Here is a 12,797-nt window from a genome sequence, read left to right on the forward strand (position 1 = left end):
AGGAGAGGACACTGAAAATAGAATCACAGGCATGTATATTGAAGTGTGGTAATTTGAGAATGAAACCCTGCACGGGTAGAGCCTGGACTAAATGAGATTTGTAGTCTGGATAGACCTGTTCTTTCATCAAGCTTTTGTACCACATTCATTTTTATAGTATATGACATCTCATAAAGAGTGTTATGTCCTATTTGCTAAAGCTATGTGGACATATATTGGCATAATATATTGATATACACCTGTTCTATCCAGTTCTCTTCTCTGTGGTCTCTTATTAAGTTGAATTTCACCATATTCAGTTTGACAGGAGGCCTTAGTTACAGTACCTACAGTGTAATGTGTTGTGGGATCATTGAGGAGGCTTCAACCATTTCCGTGCAATGAGAGAGGGGCCAGTCGGCTCCTCGTTCCTGTGCCTCCATGCACTCCCAACGCACTCAATTACTGAGATGGAGCTGAGATTGATCGAGTTGCAGACGGCTTGCAGCATTGCCTCGCGGGTCAACAATAACAAATGTTCTCCTCAGCCGTCTTCACTTGACTTTGTCAGGCAGTTTGTCCACAATAACTGCTTAGAGCACTTTTAATCCCTCAAGCCTCAAGGCTGCTGATTACAAAAGGTCGATACATTTCAGCAAAGACTCCGATCAATAAGTACAGCAATACATGGGCAATATAAAAGTATTTAATTATAAACAGTTCAATCACATGAGCATGGATTTGTTGCACACATTTTTCTTTCCTCATCTCGGCATTATTGATGAAATAAATGTTTGGACAGTATCAACACGTAGATATCATTATATGTTTTAAAATCTGTATGTGAGTGAAACGTCTGTCAAGCCAGCATGAAATATTATTGAATCTCAAAACCACTTACTTTCAGTCAAACATTTTTAAAGGGATCAGTAGAATAAGGAGACACTTGTGTTATCTTATAGCTACTCTGTGTTTAAATGATCATTTAAATAATTCAAGCATTTCATTTGTTTTATATTCAAGTGGTCTTCATATTTTCAGCACTGCTGTGCTGCAATAACCCATACAATATGTAAAAAAAAATAATTTAAAAAGATATGTTTTGATATATTTTGGAGAAATCAGTTTATTAATTCCCCCCATAAAACAAACATGATTAATTTTTCCACTTTCAACCAAATTTTGGTGACCAGATTGTCTTTCACCTTTAGAGTCAAGTCAAGTATACCCTCGTGTTTCTGTCTTTTTCAGCATTGCCAGCTAAACAATGTAGGATTGTGAGGATCAAAATTATCCTATTTTGAGGGGAAATATTACAATACAATAGTCACTCTATGGGCCTGTATTACTAAGATCCTGAGTAAAGAATCCCTAATTAAATCCTCACATAGATTTCGCATTCAGTTAATGTGTGATTTATTAACTCATTACGAGTGAATAGGGGCATTCAAAGAAGAGTTTTGTGTGCATTCCTGTTCGCATGAGAACCATCTGCTTGAAACTATACATTGCGTCTGTGGCTGTTTGCTGGCATTCACCGTTGAGAGAATGCACACGACAAACCCGACAACGCAAAAGAGTTGAATGTTTTGGTGGAGGAAGCTATCAAGCATAATGGATGAAAAATACAAAAATGTATTAAAAAAAACCCATCGGTGTGGGAAAGTGAAATTTACAGGTATCAAGTAAAAAAGATCATACAATAAAGTCCACAAACAAAACATGTGTGGAGCCAGCTAAGGATGTGCCTCTCTCACCGTAATAACAACATCATCTCAGACTGTACTTCCTTATCAAACACATTAAAAACAGACGCGATCGTAAACAATGCAAACGTTGACAAATTACTGTAACTTATCAGAATCCTCCCAGCATTTTGGACAATCTGGAGCATATTTCTCATATTAAATATTCTTTAAGTTATTTGGCTCAGTGCGTCTTGTCAGTAGATCAGCCTCCACTTGTGTGAGCATCTTCACACTCAAAGCTTTAGTAGATCAGACTCAAGGCGTTTAAAAACGTCCTTTATGTCACTCACACCTGCTGCAGTACAGATTTGACTATCAGCAATCTAAACTCGGTTGCACCAAAGTTTCCCTCTCGTGTGTCCTGACTGCGCGTCTCGTGGAGCTTGCTGACAGTTCTGCCAATCATGGTTGTTGTTCTGGAACAAACATCACTTGTATCCGATTCCGATCAAGGGAAACATGTATGTAAACATAGGAACAGACGTTTTCAGGGTTCACTTAAAAAGAAAAACCTCGAATAGAATAACTATCAAACACCGAGCAACACTGATACCTACCCAAGCCAAACATACTGTAAAAACACAAAAGAGATCATCTTTTTACTCTACTTTGTCTTCCAATGCTACTTTACTCCCTGATGTAAAATCACCCACACTACATTCAACATTCACACAACATATTACAACATTTCAGTGTGTAGGGCATCAGGCAGCTTTAAACGCCCGCATTTTGCCCTCTTGTCCCTGTTAAACTAACAGAATAGGGCAAAGGCAATGGCGTTCATCATCGTATACAGGAGGAATGATCACAAAGGGCAATGTGAGAGTGATGAAAGAGGAAGAGACAGGTAGCACCACACTCTGTAAAAGTCAAAGGCCTCCAGTAGGGACCGATGCAGGAAAGCCCGAACAGGAATGAGAAGGAAATGGAGACATCAAGAATAAGGGACAGCAAAAATCTATTGTCTCAGGTGGGGTACCGATCAAAATCAGTGCAGTGCAGCTGTGTTCGCACAGCAGCTCGTTTTAATATATGTATGTTGTAAACTACATGGTACATAAAGCAGTTGTCTCTGTAGTATGTTCTACATCTACCACAGGTGAATATTGTGATCTGACAAATGCCTTGCAATTATGGAACTGCTACAGAAAAATCCCTTGTTGCCAGTGTGGCTGAGCCCTGGCAACACGGCCAGGCAGATAGTGAGTGTTATTGTGAAGCGCACCCTCCCAGAAAAGAAGCAAACAGTAAGCTTGATGAAAAATAAGTCCCTGTTTTTATGAGACTGGTCAGTCGAGACAGTCGGAGGCCCCCCCGCCACACACACACACACACACACACACGCACACACACACACACACAAACACACATAGAGTTTAGTGTAGTGCGGACAGAACATCTCTTGAATCTCAAGTGTTTAAAGTTGGCCTATTTCCACCCTCCTTGGGGGCAATGGTGAGTGGAGGATGTTGTACATTCATTAGTGGCGAGAACTGTCAAGAGCACGGCTGACAAATGACCTTGGCCCCCAAACGTCCGCCCAGCTGTGACATGTTTTCTTTTCTGGGAACAGTGCAGTGATTAGTGAGGGTGTTTTTCTTTCTTTTTTTTCTGTTCCTAAAGACCAGAGATCGCTGCATTTTTCCTTATGCAAATTAAGTCCACAAAAAGACCAAAAGCAACACTTAATAAAAGAGTTTTCAGTGTGTCCTCAAAGTGTATTGTAATATAAAGTGTTACTCTGTGCTGAGATAAATATGAATAGATAAAAGAAAAAGTCCCACTTGGTCCCAATGCAGTGCGTGAACTACGGCATGGCATGGCAACCATTGCCAACAGTGTGTTGATATCAATTGATTTTATGTGCCAATGGGTAAAGGAGACTGATCATGTGAGGAGCATTAAGACAGCTGAACAAGTCAGATCTGTTTGATAAGTGAAGTCTATTCGTTTATTGAATATTTAATTTTTGCAAAGCATAGAACAAGCTTGTTCATTTTGCCAATTTTATTCACAAAGAAATAAACATTTAAATGACACAAATCGCACATAAACTAAAATATTCCCGTCCTTTTTGTTGTTGTCTTTGTAATTTTTGCTTGTAAGTATTGAAAGTGTCTATATAGTGTCTATATATATATTTTTTTTTAAATTATTTTTTAAGAAACTATGATAATCACTGCAATGACGTTTATGCATTGTGAGTGTTGGAATGAGCGACAAAACAATAAACTTTTCAACTAATTAAAAAATTTTGAGTTGCCCAATTGTCAGTCAATTAATGCAGATAGATGTCTCATTTTGATACTAACTAGTAGAAACAAAGCAGAAAGCAGCGAAGACACAAACAATAAAAGTAAAATATTGTTGAATTTAACCTTTGAAATATCAAATGAATTTAGAAAAAATAAATAAGACTGTTTGATACTTTTGATAAAACCATCTCTATGACAACTGAACCTCTCACAAGATATGACATGTGATACAAAGCCAGAAAAGTCAAGAATAAACAGCCATGGGGCAATTGGGGGGCAAATGCAAGTGCAACACATAAAATTAAAAACCATAACACAGCCTGTGAAGTGGTTTGAGAGCAGTATATATAGAAATTGGAATAAAAGAAAAAGAAAAATGCTGTGAAAAAACATTCCTGCCTTCTGCTTTTTCTTCCTGTGATGTTTTGTAAATATAAAACATTTTGCTGTCATACAATATGTTCCAATATACGTTGTGAGCGGGGAACAAACTGTGTGTCAGTTCAGCTTCTGGAAACCTTTGGAAACATTGCGCGAGCTATGTGAATGACCCAGAAGCACCATAATCAGAGCTCTTCATAGGGGGGAACAAAAACAATCTGCAGCAAAGAGAGTGAATAAGAGACAGGGAGGAAGGCAGAGTGAAACAGGAAGAGCTCCTCTAAGTATCATGACTCATATGCTGCTGTTACATAATCAGTCTGGGGCAGAAGTGAAGTGAAAACACCAGGTAGGCCCCAATTGGCACACCCAGGACATTCTGGAGCAGCAGTGAAAAAAACAAAACAAAAAACAAACTCTTGACTTATTTCATCTCTGTTATTCTCATTAAGGAGCCACACACAGTGTCATTTTAGGCTTTTCTGTTGCAGCGGCAGGTCCCTGATTGCAATCAGGGCTTTGTTCAATGTCACTGAGATGCTCTGTAATGCATTAACAGGAGCATGTTTGGTGCTTTCTGCAAATTTATCACTCTGTCTTGGCAACACAATGAATCATTGATGGCGTCTTAGTGAGAAGAAAAAAAAACTGAGTAGTGAACATTACTGCAGAGGGCTATCAGGAGTGAGTGTGAGTGCCACACAGTTTGTGAGTAAGTTGGCCGCATCCTCCGCCTCCTTCCCAGAAAAGGGAACGTTCCAGTGATGCCACAGAAGAGCCAAGATGGCTATCACAGTGCCTGCTGCTGCCGCCCACAGCTGCCAGTCCCTGGGTAGCTGTTGGTCGAGAACCAGTTTTTTTCTCTTTTGCAAAGCGAGGGGTGATGATGGATGCAATATCCAGACTTGCGCTGCGCGTCCCTGCATCACTGTGCCGCCCATGACTCCATGAGGTCATGCCATCAGAGCCATCACAGCCCAGGCAAGCTGTCCACATCTCGCTCGATGCCCGTGTAAAAGCCCCAGACGGTATTCAGAGGATGGCGAGCCCAAAAAAGAGCACGTACATGCGCTCGGCTTGGAATATGAGTGAGAGAATATGCAGAATCCGGTCAATACGAAAGAAAAGAGAGTCATTTCCCCTGCGTGTGGTCTCGGCACCAGTTTTCTTTTCAAAAGAAGGAACAGAAAGCAAGTGATGAACAAGCTGCTTCTCTTTCAAGTACCTGTGTTCTGGTTCCTTTAATAGTCGCTAGTCTGTAGGAAAGAGAGAGAGAGAGAGAGAGAGAGAGAGAGAGAGAGAGAGAGAGAGAGAGAGAGAGAGAGAGAAAGAGGGGGAATAAAACAGAGTGCCCAGATATTTATAGGGGACGGCTATTTGAAACATTCTTTTTGTTCTTTTCTGATGTTTCCGTCTCAACTGGCAAGACTTTGTTGGAATACACCCACACACTCTACCCGGCAGTCTGATCTGCTCGACTTCAGCAGGAACAAGAGCCAGAGTTTCTTATGCCAGTCGATTGATTATTAAACAGTATTTAACCTCGGTGAGCTAAAGGACAAGCACACAACAAGAAAGTCTGTAGCACCGTAAAATATTGACTGTAGTTGGATTTTTGAAATGGATCACGAGACAGTTGGATACGAATGAAGTCAAATTAAATGTATGCTTCGTGAACAGAAGTGACAGTTTTGTGGACATGAGTAAACATGTTGCATTTCTAGCAGTATAGTCAATGTGAAAAGAAATTGCCCTCTGTGAATACATGTATTGGCAAGAAATCCATTTACTGGACTGCAACTGAGAGTCAGAATCATTTATGTGTATATAATGTTCTGTATATGAATGCCCTGATGGCTTTAGCAAATGTAAAACTTCTCATTAATATTCAGTTACGATAAAGACGCTGCAGGCGATGTGGATTCGTGAAAAGGTGCTTCAGCCACCAGGGACTTTTTTTTTTCTCTGCATGTCTTTGGGTGCTTCACTGCAAGATGCCAATCAGTGTCAGAACAGGGCATCTCATTCCTGTGAACAGTTGAGAACCGCCTCATGAATAACATCTTCAATGCTCAACAGGACATTCAGGAAATGTTTTGGAGACGTTTACCTTTATGCGTAGACTTAGACTGACTGGCAGCTACAGTGGTCAGTTCTGCTGGTAGACCAACGTAGACGCCTCCATAGTTTCTGAGAGGACAGAAGAGGAAGAGGAAGAGGACATTGTAAAACCGTGAACCAGATTTCAAGCTAAAGTTATTGTCGAACTGAACAAATGCAACAGCAAAACTTCAAATGTGATGGGGACAATGTATGTACGTAATAAAATATGTATTAAAACAAGATCAAACATTTTACATTAATCACCTGTATTTAACCTTTGCTTTTTAAGACCGTGAAATGAAACACGGTGACTGATAGTATATGAATTTACATGAATCCGTATGTGTTTTTTTAGTACTTATTTTAAATTCTCTTTGAGCTTTTCTTACTGTGTCCCGCTGCTCGTTTGTTTGTTTGTTTTTGTGTTTGCTGCTGTGAACGCACCAATCTCCAGGAGAAATTAATAAAGCATTATACATCTGTGATCTCGCTATGATAGATGTGAAAACCATATTGTTATCGATTAATTTTGCTAAATCACAATCAAAGCAACAACAGCTTGATCAGTGGGATCAATAACGTGGAACAGCGTCTGACAATAGACTGTGTTTACGTTTCTTTTTTTCTTTCAATGAATTATTTCCATTCACTGCAATCATACGTGGTGATAGGAATGTGCAACCTTGTATGAAGGGCAGTGATGGCCTAGATGTTAGAGAAACGAGCTCGTGTCTGGACGCTCAGCTGCTGATTGTTCACCGCTGTGGGTCCGTGTTCGAAGCACCTTGACATCCAGCAGTCCCGTGATTCACTGAGGCGGTCCACTAGTACCAGTGTTTCGTGTGAAGGTTAAATGCAGAAAAAATGATTTCCTCAAGCAGAACAGCAAGGTGTGGAATAATGTGTATAATTTTAAAAGAAAGAATGAAGTGTTAGAGTAAAGTGTGATTAAAAACAAGAGAGAATTCATCAGAGCCAAACATATCTTCTTTGCTAAAATGAGGAAACACAGACATTAATTGCAGCAGTGATTAAATAACGATATTGGATCCTTTTTTTTCCTTCCTATTATAGAAGGAATTGCTGAATAAATGCGATTTAATGGAAATGAAACTGAGCGATCCTTAATTACCACTTCTACCCTTCACACCCCAAGCTTTTCGCCATAAGAAATGCACAAATGTTTCACATTTAATTAGTGGTTGTGTTTTGTTTTTTTGTTTATAGCTGGATGGTTTTAGGGGGAGAGTTTCAATTAATATGTAAAGCAGAAATTTCTGTTCAATAATTACACTACCGAATAAATGTTAAATGATTGGTAAAATACCTTCTTTTCTCATCTTCTGCTGATGGATCCTCTATCCTGAATGGGAGAAAAGACACAGCTCATGTGAGTTTAATGGGACCACGGGGGATGTACAGATTATCCTCACAGACATACAAATAATGAGAAGTGGGAAACACTGGACGGTGGTTGTACTTTTGCTGAGCTGCAGAACATCTGAGGTGTGCTGCTTTGGCCCTGAAGGGAATACTGATAAATCCCCGATGGCAACTACAGATGATGAGGCACACTTTTCACTTCAGGTCAGATGACTGAACCTGTCCAGGTTTTTGCTGTTGTCTGAGTGTGAAGGGCTGACTTGAAGCCTTAACCCCTTATTTGTGTTTTACCTGCACAAACAAAACAGAAACGGAGGGGTGTTGGTCCCTTATTGTTGTCTTTTACAAATACTGGTTATACCACTCTTTGTGTGCATGCTGTGCATATGCACGGCGTCGACCTGCATGCATTTGTTTGTGATATTTTGCTGTGTAATACAGTCCCAGGCAGCTGTGATTAGCTTCAGTGAGTCAGTACTGTACTGTCAGCTCTCATGGGTCCGAAGTTGGCGGCTCAGATGGTTATCAGAGAGCACAAACACAGAGACAGGTCAAGGCAGAGTCTATAGAGGGTGCGTGCGTGTGTGTGTGTGTGTGTGTGTGTGTGTGTGTGTGTGTGTGTGTGTGTGTGTGTGTGTGTGTGTGTGTGTGTGTGTGTGTGTGTGTGTGTGTGTGTGTGTGTGTGTGTGTGTGTGTGTGTGTGTGTGTGTGTGTGTGTGTGCTTGGATAGAATCAAGTGAATTATTGCAAATAGGAAAGAATGGACTCCCAGAATCAGAGCCACTGCGGGTAAACAGTATAAATCATTGTATACTCATTCAAGGCTCTCTTGACAAATACTTCTACTGTGTGACCTTCTATTTTGTTTTAATCTGGTGTTCATGTACAAGTGAGAACATCAAATGCCCACGTCATTCATCTTTAAAATCTATCTCTTGATATGAAAAGTGATCGTTTGCCTTAAAACTTTGCAAGAAACTCACTTCTACTAACTTCTCGTCCAAATCTAAATGATTGTTTTCTGCTCTCTATATGTTCTTTAGTGTCACTTTCATGTAGAGTTAAACATTTTTCACTCTTGAAAACACAGGGGAAGGTGAACATGTTCACTTTGTTACAAGACAGACATCACTGTTGATACAGATAAAGAACGCTTTGTGACGTGTTCACTCTGATGTGATTAGATGACCCCCTGGAGGACACAGATAATGAACTTCACGAATACTTTGGATGACAGGAAAATGACTGTTGGACTTACACATCCTTGGAGGCTTCTGCTGGCCCTGGAAACAGATATAAAAGTAGAATTTAGTGTCAGTCTGAATAAAATGGTTCCACACAACACTTATCACACGCTGTTCATTCATGTTCACGATTTGTTAGTGATGAAGCAACAGTAAAGTGCAGTAGGTGGACAAAAACATTCCTCTTATCGACACTACAGGAAACTTTTCCCACCCTGACTTCATTTCCTGTAACTCACATGAAATAAATGACTTGATTGCCCGGGTTAGAGTTCAGCAACATTCACGGTTGCTGTTTTCCCACTGCTCATCAAGTTAAATTTTAACCTTTAAAGTCAGGATAACACAGTTTCTAAAATTATAGCAGTAAACATTTTAGTACATTATCAGCCCTTCTCATTTTGATATTTATTGTGTGCTGTTTTGTTGTTTGATATTTGTTGTTTGCTGTTTGTTTGTTGTTGTTGTTTGATGTCTGTTTTATCCATTTGGACCTTTTCCGTACACTATTTCTTCTGATTGTAGCTGTTTTAAAGCTTTTAACAAAACATTTTTGTTGTTTCTCTCAACATATTTAACATACCGGAAAACCAGCACCTCTGGCAGTGAAAGCAAATCAGTCCCTGTTCGTTGAACTATTGAACCATTCTGTAACTGAAATGTCCTGTAAGTTTTTCAACGGATTAAGATCAATGCTGAATACGATGGTCTGAGAACATATTGATCATCACACTATAAAAGTACGGCGCAGCAGCGCGATCGCTATTGTGACATCAGTTCACATCCTTGACCTCAACGTTTGTACGAGGGATTGAAGCAAAGTGAAAAGTACAATCTGGGAGATATCTTGTTTTTTTTAGGACGATATTCTCCTTAACTGTTGTTACTGTTAATTCAATAGCATTATTTCTTTTAATTTGACTGAAAACTGACCTAAACATTGAATGGGAGACTGAATGACTGCTGGAAAAATTCCATATGTACACGCTAGGTCGAAAAAACATGTGAATGCTGGATGAAAAAAAAATTCCTTTTTGTTACATCCTTTCCTCTGCAGAGGAAATTACAGTATGTTTCTCTGTCGCTCCACCAGTTGCTTCCTCTGTCTGTATTCTGTTCAGTGCAGGGGACAAACCGGAGCTAAAACCTCTTCAAAGTGCCATTTTAAAGCTTTGTAGTGAGAGTCATCTATGATGTTGGTTGTGGGCCTGGCAGCTACAAAGAGGAGGTGATAATTATCTGCAGGGTCATCACTCAAAGCAACCCTTTTGTTTTGTCACTGTTTATGTTGTGGTTTTGCAAAATCGCAAACGGAAAACCTCAGATATAGCCAATGAAATAAACTGTATCTGTTGACTCTCAAAATGTTGCGTCTTTATCAATAATTTACTCAGAAAACTTTAATCTTTTAAATGTGGATGTGTTTGTTTCTTTTGTACATCTGTACACCTTGTTTACCTCACACACACTCACATGTATAAAAACAAACATCCCATTTTACAACATTTCTAGCTTATGTTTTCAATTTAAGGGATATTGTCACTTTTATGATTTCAGGTTTGAAGGTTAGGGCTGCATTATGTGTCTTTTGAATATCTTAACTCTTAAAATTATACACACTGTGTTGTTTTGCTCCATTTTCTGCCCGAACCTCACTTTAAACAGATAACATACATCAATTTAAACTTTAGTTTAAAATTCCTCAGTTTAGAAGACTCCCATTGTGCTCGTCCTGGAGCTGTTGAACTCGTTTATGGACCAACACAACAGCTCATGTGTCCAGCGTCGGGCGTCGAAGCTGGAGTTGGTTAGTAATGAGACTGCAATACGTTTCAGCTGGAGAATGATGTGAATTCCTTCTTAAATGTGTAGTATGACACTGATAACAGCCGAGGAACCCAAACCACAATTTCATTTTTCCATCACTTTTTCCATGCCTCACCTCACCTTATCACAACAGTAATGTAGCTTCAAATGAAAGGTACAAGGGGAAGAAAGAAAAAAAAAACCAGAGCACAAAACTGGAAACTTCAACATAGCAAGTATAGCAGAGCTCATCCTTGCAGCAGAAATGGCTTTCACAGAAAGAGCTGGAGTCTGCTGACAGGACACAGAGGCCTATTCATTGTCCTAACAAAAGATCATTTATATCCAAGGGTGCACATCTGGGTGCATAAGATTAGGGACGAGCAATGTGATGTGGAGCCTGGTCGTTTGAGTTTAGTCAAATCATTGCTTGGAATTTGACTATTTCTTCCCTAAATACTTATGATTTCTTCTTCTATCAGACATGAACAGGACCCGACGAAAGGAAACACAAAGATCTCTTTTTGGATGTGCAGCATATAAATACCAATTGATCTCATTTATATTATTTTCCTTGAGTGTATTGACATTTAAAACTGCATTTCTGACTGATGTTGCTTCTTATGACAGCATTTTCTGGAATATATTTGATACAACCCCAGCCGGTTCTGTCAGTTCATACTTGATAATTCCCTTTCTCAGAATCGAGAATATTCTGAGAATAATAAAGAATATTCAATTAAAGTAATTAAAAGGTTAAAGTACCAAAATGTCAGGGTGCATGTTCATTAAGGACAAGTTGTAATAAACAGACAATAGATTCATCCTCACTTTCCCATGCTTTGACATGAAATAGATGCTGCTTGTGAAGGATGTTTGGAATTTTGCATGATAAAACATGAAGCTGCTGCTTCAATTATCTCATATATTGACCTAAAGAATTACGTGTTCCGACCTTTTGACCTGGAAGAGTTCTTCTCCTTCACGCCCTCTAGATCTTATGACCATATCTAATCGCAGTACCTACAAAACAAATAGCAACACACATTAGCAGCCTTTGTTGTGCACACAGTGAAAATCCGAAGTGATTTCATTCTGCTTTACACTTGTTTGCTATTATTATAAATAAATGGCACTTAATGGGGTTATTTTTTTAAATTTTATAACTATAACAAGCCTTGAGTAAAAACTGACCCTTGGCCCTTGAAAAAGTCCCAAAGAGGAATTATTCCATCTAAAAGTATTCTGAAGTCAATGCATGTTATAGGTTGTTTTTTGTTGTTGTTGTTTTGTTTTTAATTGAATTTATTAAATGTGTGGTGATTTTGAATGAGATTCCAGTTCAAATTCAATTCTAATAGTTGTAAATGAAGAAAAAGGTTTGCCTGGTGCCAGCTGAGAAGGACATGAGTGCAACAGGTAGTCCACATTTGTCAGAGTGACAGGGTGTCACATGACCTTGACACTGTGCTGAACACTGACCTCTAAGAAAGAACAGAAAAAATTGGACATGGCCCGCTGCACGGAAATAAATGCAGCTGATGACATGCCAGATTTCCAGCACACTCACACACCTGCTTAGATCTTGTTTACAGGTGGGGTCACAACAAAGTAGATCCAATTTAAAGCAACGAAGATGAAGAAACCTCAATACTGGCTTGTGTTTCACAGTAGCTGTCTGTGGTCCTGTTAACATGCCTGGCAAGCACTTATTAGGTACCTGCAGGCACAAACGCACACATCCACACATGTTCGAGTACACATTGTACGGCTTCAATGTGCACAAGTGGTGAGGTAATCCTGCAGGTACTTCAGTCTAATTATGTTCTCAATCTGACTGTGGTGCCTGGAGATGTATTCAGTGTAATTTAAAACATGTATTGTATCAAGGGGAAATT

The sequence above is a fragment of the Lipophrys pholis genome, assembly GCF_963383615.2.
Source record: "Lipophrys pholis genome assembly, chromosome: 11".
NCBI classification, from domain to species: domain Eukaryota; kingdom Metazoa; phylum Chordata; class Actinopteri; order Blenniiformes; family Blenniidae; genus Lipophrys; species Lipophrys pholis.